This window comes from Coturnix japonica, chromosome 3 (genome assembly GCF_054131305.1).
Source record: "Coturnix japonica strain WE chromosome 3, WE-NBRP24, whole genome shotgun sequence".
Lineage (NCBI taxonomy): Eukaryota > Metazoa > Chordata > Aves > Galliformes > Phasianidae > Coturnix > Coturnix japonica.
The window spans coordinates 22,822,932-22,838,345 of record NC_140665.1 but is presented as its reverse complement, the minus strand read 5'-3'; the positions used below and the strand labels follow the sequence as shown (position 1 = coordinate 22,838,345).

The 15,414-nt window shown below is 40.5% G+C and overlaps 1 protein-coding gene and 1 long non-coding RNA gene across 7 annotated transcripts in view; one reads left to right on the top strand and one right to left on the bottom strand.

The window, feature by feature from the left end:
• HHAT (hedgehog acyltransferase) overlaps window positions 1–15,414 on the top strand; it is a 167,159-nt gene that overhangs the window by 125,364 nt on the left and 26,381 nt on the right. The window lies entirely within an intron of this gene.
• LOC107311120 (uncharacterized) overlaps window positions 9,750–15,414 on the bottom strand; it is a 29,429-nt gene continuing 23,764 nt past the window's right edge. Inside the window, exon 2 of the long non-coding RNA XR_004306547.2 lies at window positions 9,750–13,081. This is a non-coding gene — a long non-coding RNA (uncharacterized LOC107311120). The remainder of the gene's footprint in view (window positions 13,082–15,414) is intronic.

The window sequence follows — 15,414 nt, the reverse complement described above, 5'->3', positions numbered from 1 at the left end:
GCCTGAGGAAACTGAGTAGCATACAAATGATTAATGAGGCGATGTATTTGGCACTACTAGCATTATTTTTTGGATAATGTATTCAGGAGGAAGTAAATCAGTAATGGGATTTAAGAAGCACAGAAGGAGATTTCAGTATGATAAATTACATTCACAAAGGTGTTACCAAATGTCAATTGATACTACAGGAGCAAGTAGGATTTTCATGTGAACTGCAAACAGTATGCCCACAATTTTAACTCTGCTGAGCACTGGATTGGAGATGACATCGTGCTTTGCATTAGTTTCATCATTTGCAGTTGGAAACTTGAGTAGCTTTCTTTCCTGCATAAGAAGTATCTGATCATCATCAGTCCTTTATTGGATCCATGGAGAAGCTGATAACTTCATTGCACTTGAAAGTGTCTGTCTCACACCTCACCAGATTTTCAGACAGCAAACAGCATTAATCCTCAAGACCTCAACTTGCTGATTTTCATAGAATGGAATTGCTTTTCCCTCTTTGCATTCCAACTCAGGATAATTCTTTCTGTTTTCAAAATACTTTGTTTTTCTACTGGACTGCTTGGTGTCCTTCAGCTTCTTAAGAGAGTTTTTGGAAGCCCATGCATGTGGTGCATGCAAATCTTTCCATCGGTCTTTTTTGTTTCCTCCGTGTCTCTTACAGTTCTTACTGCATGCTTTCCTGTATGCCCACGTGTTGAAGTTTGGCAGCCTAGTGATGCTGCAGAAATGCACTACTTATATTTCCATAAAGCCTCAGTGATACAGCCTGCCTCCAGTTACGCTGGGGTAATTACAGGTAAATTGATTGCAATATCTACCCGTGCAGAATTTGTATACAACCGCCTTCTAGTTGACCGAAGCATAAGGCATCATTTTACCTTAGGCTAATTTCAGGTAATAAGGTAAAACTGACTTAATTTATGAGTGTAGGCAGGAACTTGATTTTGAAGAAGCTTTCATCAAAGTCCCTTAGTTATTTTAAAGAGAGAATTACTGAGTGTTTCACTTTACCTTATTAGAAACAGGTTTGTGTCACTGTTGGCACTGGTTCTACTAATCTAAAGTAGGAATGCTCACATGGTCATTACTCAGTTTCCTTAATTAAATTGAGCGGAAAACACACCTTTTCATTAAATCGTTGTTAAGCTACATTTTTGCATTCATAAATGCAGATTGTTAAATAGACATTGAATATTAGCAGTGATGCAACTGCAATCCAAATAGATAATGTGTCTTTAAATTCGTTAAGCCTTAAAGTGAAACAGCTTTGCCCCTTTTTTTCCTTTTTGTAACCAAAAGCTGAGAAAAACTGTGAGAGTCTATTCTTTCTCTGTGAGTAAGATGCGCTCACAAGGTAATTATCACACACTAACGTATACACAGCGGCTTTTAAAGGTTGAGCAAGTGTCTGAGTTTACCTCTTTGCTCAAGTGAGGTGGAAGTTTGCCTCATATATAATCTGACAAATGTCCCGGTGCTCAAATATTCAATGGAGAAAAGGGGTGTGCTGAAACACTGTTTTTTTGCAAGATGCTGGGAGGATACCTCCTTGGAAATAACTTTCATGTGTTGGCATTGGTGTTTGCATTTTTTAATTTTCATACTTGGTTTCTTTCAGTAGGTCTAACCTCCTGTTTTATCGATGTGCTCCAGATCTCATAATTGGTAGAGGCTGATGGCAGAATTAGCTGCAATTCTCGCTGCTTCCACATAACTTATTTGAAGTGTTCTGGGCATACTCCAGGATTTCATCTTTCCCCTTTATGACAGTAATTAGCTCTTTGGGTTTATCTCTTAACTTGTCTTCCTAGCAATTTCTGTTTCTTAAATTAATCATTTTGTTTCAGTGTTTTTAATTTCAGCAGTTCTTACAGCTTGGCCATGTAGAAAAGCAATGCCAAAATTCTAAAATAAGGAGTACTGAATTTAAAGTGCCAGAGTTACTACAGAATAGAATACTTATGTTTAATGCTACTGAGCAGACAGCATCACTGTTCTTTATTATATTTCAAGTGGAGCTCAGACATTGTTTGCTCTCCAGATCATAAATATAAGCTGCTGGCTGGCAATTGAGCTTTGATCTTTTGTAGGGTATTTTTGGTGTTTTTGTGTTTGCTTGCTTTGTTTTGTTTTGTTTTTCATTCTGGTTCTACTGCCATTGCATTATTTATTTATTTTTTTTTTCCTTGAAAAAGGCGGGGGGAAACTGTTTGCTGGAGAGATGGTATGAGGGAAAATTTAGGTTAGATGTTAGGAGGAAATTCTTTACTCAGAGGGCAGTGAGGCTCTGGCACAGCTGCCCAGAGGAGCTGTGATGCCCCATCCCTACAGGTATTCAGGGCCAGGTTGGATGGGGCCCTGGGCAGCCTGAGCTGGTGGGAGGACAGCCCTGCTTACGGCTGGGCTTGTGATCGACTGAGCTTTGAGGTCCCTTCCAACCCCAACCATTCTATGATTCTCTTCAGAATATGAGTTTCTAATTGAGATAATTTCAAAAGGCTCCAGGTTTTATTAATAATTTCTGATTGATTGTGAAGTCAGATATGTGGACAACTGCTGGACCTTTAGGAACTGAAACTGCTCCCCACTGTGGTCTGAACTTTCAGTACTCCTTGCTTGTGTGGACAGAAACTTGTGAGGGAATGGATAAATGCTTATTGACCATCATACTATATGTATATAAAACAAATAACTAAACAGGAGTGCATTTGTGGAAGTCATCCACTGAGGCCATGTTTTCAACTTTGTAAAAACAAACAAACAGCAAGGCAGGAAAATCACAGCAAACAGAACTTTCTGGGTTTTTTTCCATATGTTGTGTTTTTTATCTGTTTTATTTAATTATTTTTTCTTTTGAAGGAGGCAAGACTTACATTTATATCACTTTTAAAAGTTGCTATATGACAAATCTTTTTTTTTTTTCTGACAATTCGAGTTAAACTGTGTAAATCAAACTGAATTTGAAAGGAGAATTTACATTGAAGAATGAGATTTCATCCCATAGTTTAAAAGAAGAGGTGAAAATAAATGACATAGCTTTGCATAACAATGTGATCATTACCGTGTTAGCATTGCTCCAGAATACCCTATTAGCATATGAATTTTTGGGGTGCCTGTCGTTTACTTATTTTTTACCTTAATGGCAAAGTGCAAGAGGCAAAGTCAACACTCTGTTTGCTCCCATCACCATCATGCTCTTTGCTATAGTTGGACCTGCAGTAACTAATTATAGTTCCTTCAGGACACTTAGGAATTCTTCTTCCAAGTTTCTGTTTGCATTTCTCCTGGAACGTCAAGAATAACCTTGTGAGGATAGTTTGACATTTCTGCAGCTGCACTCCATTCTGCTGTTTTGCTTATTACCAGATTTAGGAAATTTTCTATGTTCTTTATCCAGAAAGAGAACAGATTTATCTGACATAATTAGTTTGTTTTAAATCATGGCTGCTTATCACTCTTACCTTTGTCATCACAAAGGTTGTTTGTAGATTTTGTTATCTATGTATTTTCTGCATTCTTTTACTAATTATGCAGGGCAGCACATCTGCTCTTCGTTTAGGTGAGCCCAACTGCTCTGCAGCTACCTTTTCATGCTTAGTGCTTTGGGAGGGGCAGTTGATACCCTATCAAGCACAGCACCTAGCTCTTTGGAAATGCTGGGCTGATGTCCTTGAAGAAGTACAAGGCTGTATTAGCAAAGATGGGTCTGTTGGGTGATGACACACTGGATCAGGTAGGAAAGGGAGAGTTTCCTTTTTTTTTCTGTTTCCTGTCTTGCTAATCATGAGAGTATCTAAGTAGTGGAGTATTTGATGTGTGGCCTGTTGTCTGCATGCCTAAGATGTTCGGGTTGGATATTAGGAAACATTTCTTCTCAGAAAGAGCAGCGAAGCAGTGGCACAGGCTGCCCAGGGAGGTGGTGGTGGTGTGGCTGTCTCTAGAGGTGTTCAAGAACACCTTGTGGAAATGTGCACTGAGAGTCATGGTTAGTGGGCACAGTAGGGTGGACTGGGGGCTGGTCATGACAATCTTAATGTTTTTTTCCAGCCTTAATCATTCTGTAATGCTTAAGTGGGGCAAAGCAAGTTCAGACGTGATTTACTGTTTCTTTTTTTTTTTTTTTCCACATCTCTCTCTGCTCATGGTGTTTATCAGGACAGAGTACCCTGTAAATGTTATCAATTCTGTGAACCCATTGCCTTTATTGCGAAGGTAAATAAATCCTGAACAGGCTTCAAAATGTATTAGCAATGGAATGGATCCATGATCATGAGCTGTATTTACAATGCCTTTCCTCCCACAAAGAGAGAGAAATAAATTGAAAGATGACAGGGAAGTGACAGATATGAAGATGGTGGATGCAATCGCCCGATTTATTGGTTTAGAAAAGAGGAAACAATTGATTTAAGTTATTGTTCTGCATAATGGTGAAACTTTTCCTGAATACCAGGTGAGAGCTGACACAAAGCTCAGCCTTGTATCAGCATCTCTGGAGCCTGGGGTCTGTCACTGCTTCATCAGTTTGTGTGCAGGAATGGCAGTTCAGGGCTGAAAGCAGATTAGCTTCTTTTAATTACTGTAAATCTCTTCAACATATTCTCTGGTGGATTTAATAAATAATTAGTTGCTGCTGGAAGCAACTGAGGTTTTATATACAGAAGGAGTAGAGATCAGTCAGAACTGTATCAGGCCAGCTTTGCATTTGTTGTTGAGTGACAGTAGCAAGATCCATTGAGGCAGCTGCCCTTTCAGGCTAAGATCTGTAAGAGCTGAAACCTCTTCATTCTCCTCAGTTCCCATCTAGATGTAATACTGAGGGGATGAATTTGTGTTCAGGGGCCCGATTGTTAGCAGTCTCTGTTGAAAATGTTTTACTAAATGACTTATCTAGGCTAATGCAATTAAGCTTCTTATGTCCTGTAGCCAAGCCAAAAAATTACCTGTTTTAGTACTGTGCAGTGCTCATAGGCATTCTGTCCTTGTGCTCAGCACACACAAGTGGTGAGGTACAGGCAGGGTCTGCATGGGCAGGAGCCTGTGCCAGAGGCTGAGGGCCTGCTGGCTGCTGAACACTTGTTCCTTCAGCCTGGGTTTATTGGGTAGCATGCTTAGGTTTTAATTTCAACTGAATGGAGTCAGTTCTGGCAGGGCCTGATCACTGCGTGACACAAATCAAAGAGCTGTGAGCAGAGACCGTCAGAGATGTCACTTCAAAAGTAAATCTGGTCTGTCTGAAAGTGAGTTTTGGCCTTTTATTTCTTTTTAAACTCTCCCTAATGCACTGTGTCAAGAAGATCCAGCATGAGCTAGATAAGTAACGCTTAACTTGGGGTGAGATCTGTTGTTTAAAGTGAATCACAGGTGAAAAGCCTGTTGTCACAGAGCCCCTCTGTGCAGCATGGGAAGAGGCAGCAGTCTGCAGTGGGCTGGAAAATCTCCAAGGTGCTTCTCACCCTCATCTGTTTTCGTGCTGTCTGGTACAGTGATAGATTTTTGGTTTCTCAGATTTCAGTTTAGCTTTTAGATTTACTTGAACTGCTGTAGCGGTGAAATGTAGATGTAGTTGTTCGCTGGTGAGTCTTGCAGCTGAGTGTGGCAGATAAAACAGCTTATCTCTCTTCTGCTATATTGTTCAACATTTCTAAAAGTTGTTTCTAGTTTCAAATGGGAACAATACAGAGAGGATTAGTTTTATCTTAACAAATGCAACAGAATGCTGCAAAAAAGAGATGCAGAGGCAGCCAGGCTGAAACCCTTCCTAACTGAACTTCTGTGTAAGAATGCTGACAGACAGTCCAAGGTTCCTCTCTATGCTGGCCCCAGTATTCACGTTTGGTTTTTATTTCATTTCATTTTTTTCCTGTCTCCTTTTCTACTTCCATTTTTGTTTTTCTTTCCTATTTTGACATACTGTTTTCACATACTCTCCCCAGAATTTCAATTTGGCCTTATCTACTCATTCTAGAGATCTTTCCTTCTTTCTCTTGTTTACTTCCTTTTTTTTTTCTAGCCTTTTCTTGACATCTTCTCAGCCTACCTTTTGACCATCTTTGGCATTAGTTGTGCACCAGCCTAGTTTCATTTGTATCCTTAGTAGTAGTGTATCCTTGCTGTAGTGCATATAGTAATGTCTTATTCCACTTTAAAGCAAGGAAGAATCTCATTTTGCTTCTACAGAAAAGTGAGATCCCCAGCAGCCCACTGAAATGGCTGGTCACAGTCACCACCACACAGAGCTCAGGCTTCCCTATGCCTATGTAGCACTGAAGCAGCAACAAGCACATACTGAGCACAGGTTCTGCAGGGCCACAGAGCTGGAGAACTCTTTGAGCAGGGAGGGAATTATCAGGGCAGCTCATATTGCTGAGCTCTCCTGAGTGTGCCCTTGGCGTGCCACAAAATGTGATGTGGGAGCCTTTGTAGGCTCATAGCTGCCAAGGTCAACCTGTTCCAGGAGTCCTTTCCAAAGCAGGTTTCTTTTCTATTTCACCTCCACTTAGCCTGACGCAAAAAGGTGTTTGTGCACTCTCTTGACTGCCCTTGATTGATCCTCATCAATGGCAGCCACTTTAAAGCTTAATTGCTCTAGCTCGTTTTTTGCACATTAACATAGTTCTATAAATCACTGTTTCTCCCCACGATTTTTCATTGTCTGATACTCTTTGCTTGGAGCAGTCATCCAATTGATGGGTCAGCAGCAGATCTTACATGAGTTATGGTTTTGGCTCCCGAACCTGGTGTTTAAAAAGATGGAAACAGAGAAGCGGGACATGTTCAGCTTCTAATTACATTTGCTGTGGCTTCAGCTGTGCTGTGGGCTGAGTCCATGTCAGGCTTAAAGCCCAGTGCGTTAATGGTCCAGCCAATACAGTGATACCGCAAGGTGCCAGAGCCCTATCACCGCTGATGCTCATCATCTTCACTGTGAGTTTTATGGTGCTGTATGCTGCAAAACCTTCCAGCTTTTGACTCAAATCCTTCTTGTTTAAAAGGAGAAAATAAGGCAGTGTTTTATTTACCAAATTGCCTATTTTACAGCAAAATTGATGATGGAATTAGCAGGAGGAGTAAATGGGAGCAAGCAGAGAAATGGTGGCTTTGTGGGTGTACACAGAATCACCTTTGAGAAGTCCTTTGCTCCTGGGAGCAATGCTGTCTTAGTTGTATCTTACCTACCTGACACAATTGCAAAGTTGTAAGGGCTGTGCTGAGTCTGATGGAGGAAATGAGCCTTGTAGAAATTGCTCATTCTTGGTAGAAAGGCAAACAAAGGGATGTATTGACCATGTGCACGTAGCATGCTGAGTCTCTTCCTTCTCTGTCTGTGGCTAGACAGAGGACTGGCACTGTTATCCTTAAATGAGATTCAAACCACAGAAGCTACAGACGAAGATAAACTGAATACCTGGAAGCATTAACAAGTGTTTTAGTGGCTGGCACCTAAGTTGAAGAGTTGGATCCATAAAACTTGGGATGCAAAGAGTTCCTTATTTATTGCAGAATCCTACAAGTTACTAGGTGAAAAAGCACAAGGATGCCAAATTCAGAGTACTGAACCTAAATTATGCAGTCAATAGAAAAGCGGGGAATAGGAAACTCCACTTTAACAACTAACTAATAAATCTATTCTGAGAGAGTATCTGCAGTGGTTTTGTTGCGGGGAATCACTGCTTTTGCTACATGGAACTTAGTGGGATTCTGCTCATGCTGCTAACAAGTGACAAAAATCTGTCTTTCATGTAGGTAAAATTAGACTGTGCTTGGTAGTATTTCTCTGTAATGGGCTCCCTGCTTTTCTTTACTCATTTGTATTTGAGCTGGTTATAATTAGCAGCAGCATACATTTGGCAAGCAGCTTTGGGCAGATGGCCACAGTGGTTAGCAGAGCTGGATCTTAGGAAGTAGCCACTGCTGGCCTAGTGCTTCTCCACCAGCTCAGGTGTAGCAGTTGACCCTGCTGAAACTCTCTCTTCCCAAGCATTAGATTTTTGGATGTTAGTTTTATTACTGAGCCAAACTTCAGGTCTTATTTGACAGTGGCTTTCCAGTAACTTTGAGCACATCTCCCAGTTCTTTTCTAACTGAGCAAAATCAGGCATTGGGGAAAAAAATCCTTACCGTGATGTGCAGATGAGTTTATCAGCTTGTCTAGTAACGTTTTCCTGACATCCTCCATTAAATCCATTGCTTCTTGTTGCCATGCAGTGTTGTTAAAGGGCAGTAGGGAACATCATACTTTATTAAATCCAGGAAAAGCCAAATCTGAATAAGTTGTAGCTAATTATAAATTCAAGTGGAAACATGATGTGATGTAGAAGGAAATTATACAATTCCCCTTCCTCATTTGTTGTTGAATAATTGTTGTGCTCACTAAATGTATTAGTCTGGTTTTCCTGAAAAACAGTCTCTCATTTTTTTGTTATATTGTTTCTTAAATTAGTCACCTCGAACTTTTAGGATGATTTAACATAAAGGCTGAAATTGCAAAGCTTATTTCGAATAGCTGAGGGAGGCCCCATCTACCTTCCCTTCCTTACCTGAGAGCATGTACTATAAAATGGTAAAGGGAAAATGTCACATCAGGACTGTGAATCAGTGTCCCTCAGATCTTCTCCTCAGCATTGCCAGATGTGAGTATCAAAACATTGGAAGGATGATCACAAAAACAAAACAAAAAAATCAATAAGGCCTTGAAAATAATTTCAGAGCTTCGTTTAATTTCCATTTTCTAACATAATTTTAGCCCATAATTTTTGTGGCCCTTGACTGCAATCTAATTCTTTTCCAGGTGGCTGTCCCAAAGTACAAAGGCTGAGTACAAACTGTAGTTTGGATGAAAAGCTGAAGTTTTTATGCAACTGCAGGATCTGGGGCTTCTGTAAAAAATAAATGCTACATTTCACATGATAGGAAGATAGCTTCAGATAGGAGTTCGACATTATTGTTTCACTTCATCTCCATCTTGGGAGTGATTTCCAGTTCAAGAAAGTATGCAAGAAAATGCAAACTTTGTAGGTGAGAGTAACCATACCAGGAGCATTCAGGTTGGACTTGCTGAGGCTGAAGGGGAAACGTATTCCCTTCTGTGCACCATGGTTATGTTCTCTCTTTCTTCAGTACATCATTTTTAGTCAATTTCTAGGAGCAGTAGGGTTTCTTGGTTTTGTGTTTGGATTTTTTACTGAGATATCCTATAAATTCTTCTCTATTAGAAATGTTTTGGGGTATTCAGCCTGGTTGTTCCATGTGAAGAGAGAACAGTATCTGGGGAAGGTGAACTCTGCTCATCACCTTTATTTATTTGAAAAGATGAGAGCCTTTAGCCCATTATCTTTCTGCATTTTGCAGATGTTACTTACATAAACTTCCTGTTTTTCTGCGCTCCTGCAGAGAAGCCCTGCTTTCAGTAGACTTCACACAGAGGTGAACTGATTTGTCTTGTGTTGCCTATTAAGACTGTAGCAGAGCCCCAATGGGAAATTAGATTCTCTTAATTCTGGTCTAAAGCTCCATCCTCTTATTCTGGTTTGAATTTTCTATTTGAAGTGATGCATACACAGTACAAATCAAAAGCTTTTGCGGATCGTATAAGCTGTTGATTCTCATGAGACTTGTTAGCTTAGGGATCTAAGCTATAGGGGAATACATGGAACAGTGATAGAAAATCGGGTCAAACAGAACAAGAAAAATTAGGCCCATCTGTCTGTTTGTTTTACATCACATATGTAAGATGCCAACTACCCTTTGTTTATCCCTTGGCTTTATTTGTATAGCTGTGTTATAAACAGTACATGATACAGTTAGGGCACAAGCATACTCATAAAGCATACTAAATAATAATAACGTGAATAATGTAGACTACATGTAAAAGAGCAGTATACACTCATTGGCTTGCATGATGGCATAATATGAACAACAAACATGAAAGTGTAAGGCCAGAGTAATAAGTAGTCAGAGTCATTCTGAGCAAAACAATCTGTGTAGAGCAAATTAAAAACAAAACAAAACAATATCACTGTACCTGTACACTCATTTTCTGACCTTGTGCTTTTTTATATGTCATGATAATCCTGCTCTGTCAAAACAGTCTGTATGCAGAGCAGCAAACATGGCTATACGTTATCATGTTGAGTTCCTTTAGGTTCTCTCTGGGAAGAAGTACTTCAGGCAGTAATAATGAATGGTGGGAAGAGAATGCCCTAAATAAATAAATGGGGTTTTAACAAATTTATTGCACACCACTTCCTTATGCATGTATCTCTGTGTATTCAAAGGAAAGAAGTACGTAAACATTACATCCTACCATCTGAAGCTTTTGCCAGATGTCTCATGCTTGGAGTCAAGTCCTACGATCACGAAAAGCAGTTGAATCTAATCAAAAGTTGACTCTGTTCTTCTCTGCTTGATCTTATACTCAGCAGAGAGCTTGTCAAATAAAGACTGCATCTGTGAAAGAGCAGCTTCTTAGAGAACAGGAAAATCTGTTGTCCTTAAGACATGGTTCCCAATATTCAAATCCTGCTGAACATAATGAGGCACAGAAGAACAATAGACACAGTTCTAGTCTTGTCTAATTCCTGCTGATGTCCAAGGAGTTCTGGATGCTCCAGGAAACAAAAATTACAAGTTTTGTAGCCCCCACTGCAACACTCAGGGAGTCATTGCATGTTTGCATGACATTGTGAACCTCTGGAACAGCAAAAGGGTCTTCCAGGGCTGTTCTACAAACAGATACTGTCAATAGGGCAAATAAAAATGCCAATGTACTGCCATATAAATGGGGTTGACAGTGAGATCTGTTTTTCACTGGGCATGTTATCACATTATCAGTATTCTGTGATCATCACCATTTTCTCTTCTAGAAAGAGAGACCCAGAACAAAAATCAAATTTGAGCTGATGAAGAGAACGGGTACAAACAAAGGAGGTCTTCCAGTAGCAGCATTGTGTGTGTGGGCCACACACATGTGACTGACTGTAGTGTGATGTTTATATCTTACAGTACCATTCACTCTCTGCTGTGAAATACAGAAAAGTCAAGTGGAGTCTGTTCACGTTAAAAGGCGAAGTTTTTTTTGATTGAGACCTGGGGACTCATCTCTGGCTTGGATTGTATGCAATAGAGAGAAAATTAATTTGGCAGGAGGGTGGGAAGGATTCTTTCCTTCACCTAAAGCCACCCCCTTGGGTCACCCCTCCCATGGTGAAGGACTGCCAAAGCAAAGGTGCCCATCTTACATGCTAGGATGTCTTCCAAGTTCTAAACAATGCCAGTGTCAGGAATTCTGCCCAGTTTTCTGAATGTGATCTTGCAAACTCTGCAAGCATAAGTAAGATGGTGGAAAGCAATTGTTACACATTTCTTTCCTGCTTAAACGTCTTGTAGAGCTGGTAATTAATAAGCAACAGGACATTAGGCTGATCATAACTTTACTGGATGGATGGTAAATTGCTTAACACTAAAGGTAGTCAGAAAGTACAGTAAATTTGTTATCTGTCAAGACCTTTCACATCTATAGAAATGACAGCCATTGCTGTATGGAACAGAGCACTCGTTAAGAAATTATTTATAATTGTGTGGAAACTCCACCTTGGAATCTTCAATTTTTCCCAAGTACAGTAGTGTCTTTTCCAGTCAAAACATGAGACATTCTGGATTGAACAGCAGCATTGTATGTGATCTCTGTGTATGTACCCTCATAGAGATGTACCTAAACTGAAACAGTGGTTCAGGACTATACAAAGATTAAGAATGACCTATTGAGTCTTCCAAACAAAATTCATAAGGTGCGCCTTAAATTTACTGTATTAATTCTGCTCAAATCTGCTTCTGCTTACACATAATGCCCTAATAAAGCAGGGGGTCAGTTTCTTCTGCGTGAATGCAAAAGGAGTGCTGCTAGTATAAGGCATGATTGTATCAACCAGAGCATGCTGACCGACCTGCAGCCCCTGTCCTTTGGGCTGGATCCTGCCACTCAGGGCTGCTGAGCACAGTGCTGCACGTCCTGCAGGAAGGTGATGGGGAGCAGGTGCTGCTGACTCACAGCCGATGAGAATGCTGATGCTCATCAGCAGCAGCTGCCTATGAGTAACACTGCTTCACAGGAAGCTTTTGTGTGCCTGTGGCTGTTTTTCCTAGCAGTTTCTCTTCTTCTTTCTCCTAAGGTCAGCTCTTCTATTAAGGTGATCAAAGCGTGTCTTCAAGACAGGAATCAAAACAGCTTCAGGTGATGAGCACATTGATCGTGTGTGCACCTGCATGCTCCCTATCAGCGGGCTGTATGAGCTGTTCCCTGGCAGCCCGGTGCCCACCTGTTCATCAGATCTCAGCTCCGAGTGTTCATAGGTGATTGCTCACATGGCCAATTGTTCTGTGCAGTGAGGCTGCCTCCTATTCTGTATGTGGAGTGAAGCTGGGAGTGGGGGTCTTGCCTTGCTGCTCTGCTTCCATCACTGCACTGCAGCTGGGAGATGCGGGCCTCCCCAGGACTTGTCCCCACCAAACACACTATGCTAGAGCATACAGGTTGGCAAACAGAAAAGACTTGTTAAAGCTGGACGACCAGTCACCTATTGGTAAGCTTCTTGTCTTCTTTTTTGGCTTGTAAAAGAATCAATAGGTTGTTAATCCTTTGTGAAGAGCTTCCATCCCCAGCTTTTGCTGGAGGACTGAGTGGAAGCAGAATAACTGGCAGCCTTTTAAAATTCATGTTTTAACACACTGTGTTGTGGACGTCACTAAGCAGGAATTACATTCTCACATTTGAGCAGTTCAGCCCTTTGAAGAGGCACTTCTTAGCTCATCCTTAAAAGCTTTGGGCCATTTCTTTGTGATTGTCTGCAAACACAAGGACAAGGCTAACAGGTTGCTTCTCAAACCTTGTCACGTTTATTTGTGTGCTTGAAGGAAGCGAGTACTGCAGAAAGCTTCTCTGTTAGGGCTGTGATGTAGGAGAAGTGACTCAGGAGCAGTGTTGAAAGAGCTGTTTGATCAATCAGAAGGGACAGTTGCAACACTTTATTCTCTGTGCGTTGGCAGGCACTGACTCTTTGGCATCTTGGAGCCACCTTCACTGCAAAGAAAAAAAAAAAAAGATGTTGGATTCAGGAGTTGTATTTCTTTTAACTGCATAGGAAGTTGTAGGGGAGTTTCGTGAGGGTTTATTTGTAAGAAACTAAGCACACAAGTTATTGTTAATTAGGCTCTTGCTGTCTAGAGCTGCAGATTCAGATGTCAGTATATTTTGGGTCAGGAAAGTTCTTAGTCAGCTACAAGTACCTAAAGGCTTTGTGTTGAATCCAGCACATTTCAACATGTTTCATTCTGCAAGCATCAGATTCTTCAAATAAAGAGAAGTTCAATACGCATCATAAAGTATTAGAAGTCCTGGATGGAGTCAGTGGCTTGCAAAAACACCAGGTCACCTCTACCCTTAGGTTAATTGAAATCCTTCAACGATTTTTGCCTGTAACCATTGGCACGCCCAATTCAGTGTTTTACAGTTGCTCATATTCAGTCTGTTCTAAAATGTGCCTGTTTCTGGAGCTCTGTAGAAGATGCAGGACTAAACATCGGTCTAGTTTCAGACATAGTGCAATATAAATGTCTGTTATTGGTTTCTTACTCTCACATATACTGCAATGCAGCATATATGGCTGGTGTTTCTGCTGTGTGCCTTGAGCTCTAGGTGTAGTGTGTGGATGATTTCTTGATTGTTCAAGGCATTAAATGATGATTTGATTGAAAAAGGCTTCAGCAGATTTGAAGCTCACTGCACTTTTTCTGATTTTTATATCCAGTTATCTGCACTTGGCTAATTTTCTGGAAGACAGATGTGTTCTTTTGTTGCTGTCCTCATAAAAATATTTAATTACAATAGGAAGTCATAACCCTTCTTGGTCAGAGGCAGCTGCAGTCCCTACCTCTCAGCTCTGTTTAACGACGACTTCAGATTGCCCGGAACCGAGCAGTGACCAGGTCAGTCTGTCCATGCTGGCAGCGTGTCTGGCTGCAGCCTGCTCAAAATCATGCAGCAGCAGCTAGAGCTGTGCCTGCTGGAGGGCAGTGTGTTCGAGGAGAGCTTGGGCTTTTAAAGGTGCAGAGATCTCAGAGCTGCTGAGAAACTGGCCAGGCTTGGGGCCCAAAGCAGAGGAGCTGTGGTCACTCACACTGGTGTTTCAGGGGGCAGAATCAGGCTGCTGGCTATCTTGCACCTCACAGTTGTTCTCCAGATGAAGTTCATCAGCTCCATGATGCTAATGCCATCAAACTTCATTTTTTCTTTAACAAACAGAACCACACTGAAAACTGCCTGAAAACTTATTATTTCAAATTATTTATTTATTTTTGATGCAGCAGAAATGCTTTGGTGTGCTGAGGTGAAAGCATTGCACTGCCTGCTATCTCTCTCATTAAATGCCTGGGCAAACAGCTTCCTCGACCAGTTCCTCTCACAAGCACTTTGACAGCATATGCAGAAGTAGGACATTTAAAAAACACACTGTGTGTTTTTATTTAATAAGGAGACCCCTTTCAGTGAGTTGAAATCAAATCTCAGTGCGTCTATATATGAAACAGATTAGCATAATTATCTCAGAAATATACTGCTGCAGAGAGAAAAACTTTGGAAAGAAAAGCTGTCAGCATTGTCTGCCTGCTTTAATCTTGATTTATTTGATCATAATAAGTGTCTTGGCTAAAAGCAGGTGTTCCCTGGTAAATGTGGTCTGATTTGTTATCTTACAAGGAGGTGAAAAAGAGCTATGAAAAAAGAATGAATTGCCAGCTCCCTAATTAATCTGTTGGTTTTACCAGAATACAATATCCCTGACAGTGACATACAAAGATGATGGTTCTTTGTGATACGATCTGTTTCATGCTGCAGATTTAATAAATATATATTACAATCTTTAAAAGGAAAAGAAAGGGAGAAGAATAGGGAGAGAGAAATCCACACTCATGGGGTACTAACAGATGAGTACATAGAAATCAATTTGATCATCCCTATTTGTCATTTTTATATGCAGTTTTGAAGGAAAACTAATTAAAGTAATTGAAGTTATTTCTTTTGGTCTAGCATCCATTTAAATCCCCTTGAATATGTAATGAACATGGGTAATATAACAAAATAGCTAAACTGAGGTGGTCTCTATTCCTGTCTTCCCCTTTTGTTGAGTGTAATCATACTTGATAGTAAATACAGAAAATATGCAGTGATGGTCTCACTCTAAAATACAATATCTCACTTTATCAGAGAAGGAAAACCAGGGTTGTTTCACTGTTAAAGACTGCTGACATGTTTTAAAATCAGTAAATGTAGTTAATAGTTAAGCGTGGTTTTATAACACACTTTATCAAACTGTTCTGGCTCAAAAGGAAGTTCCACATGTCTGTGTGGAAAAGGCT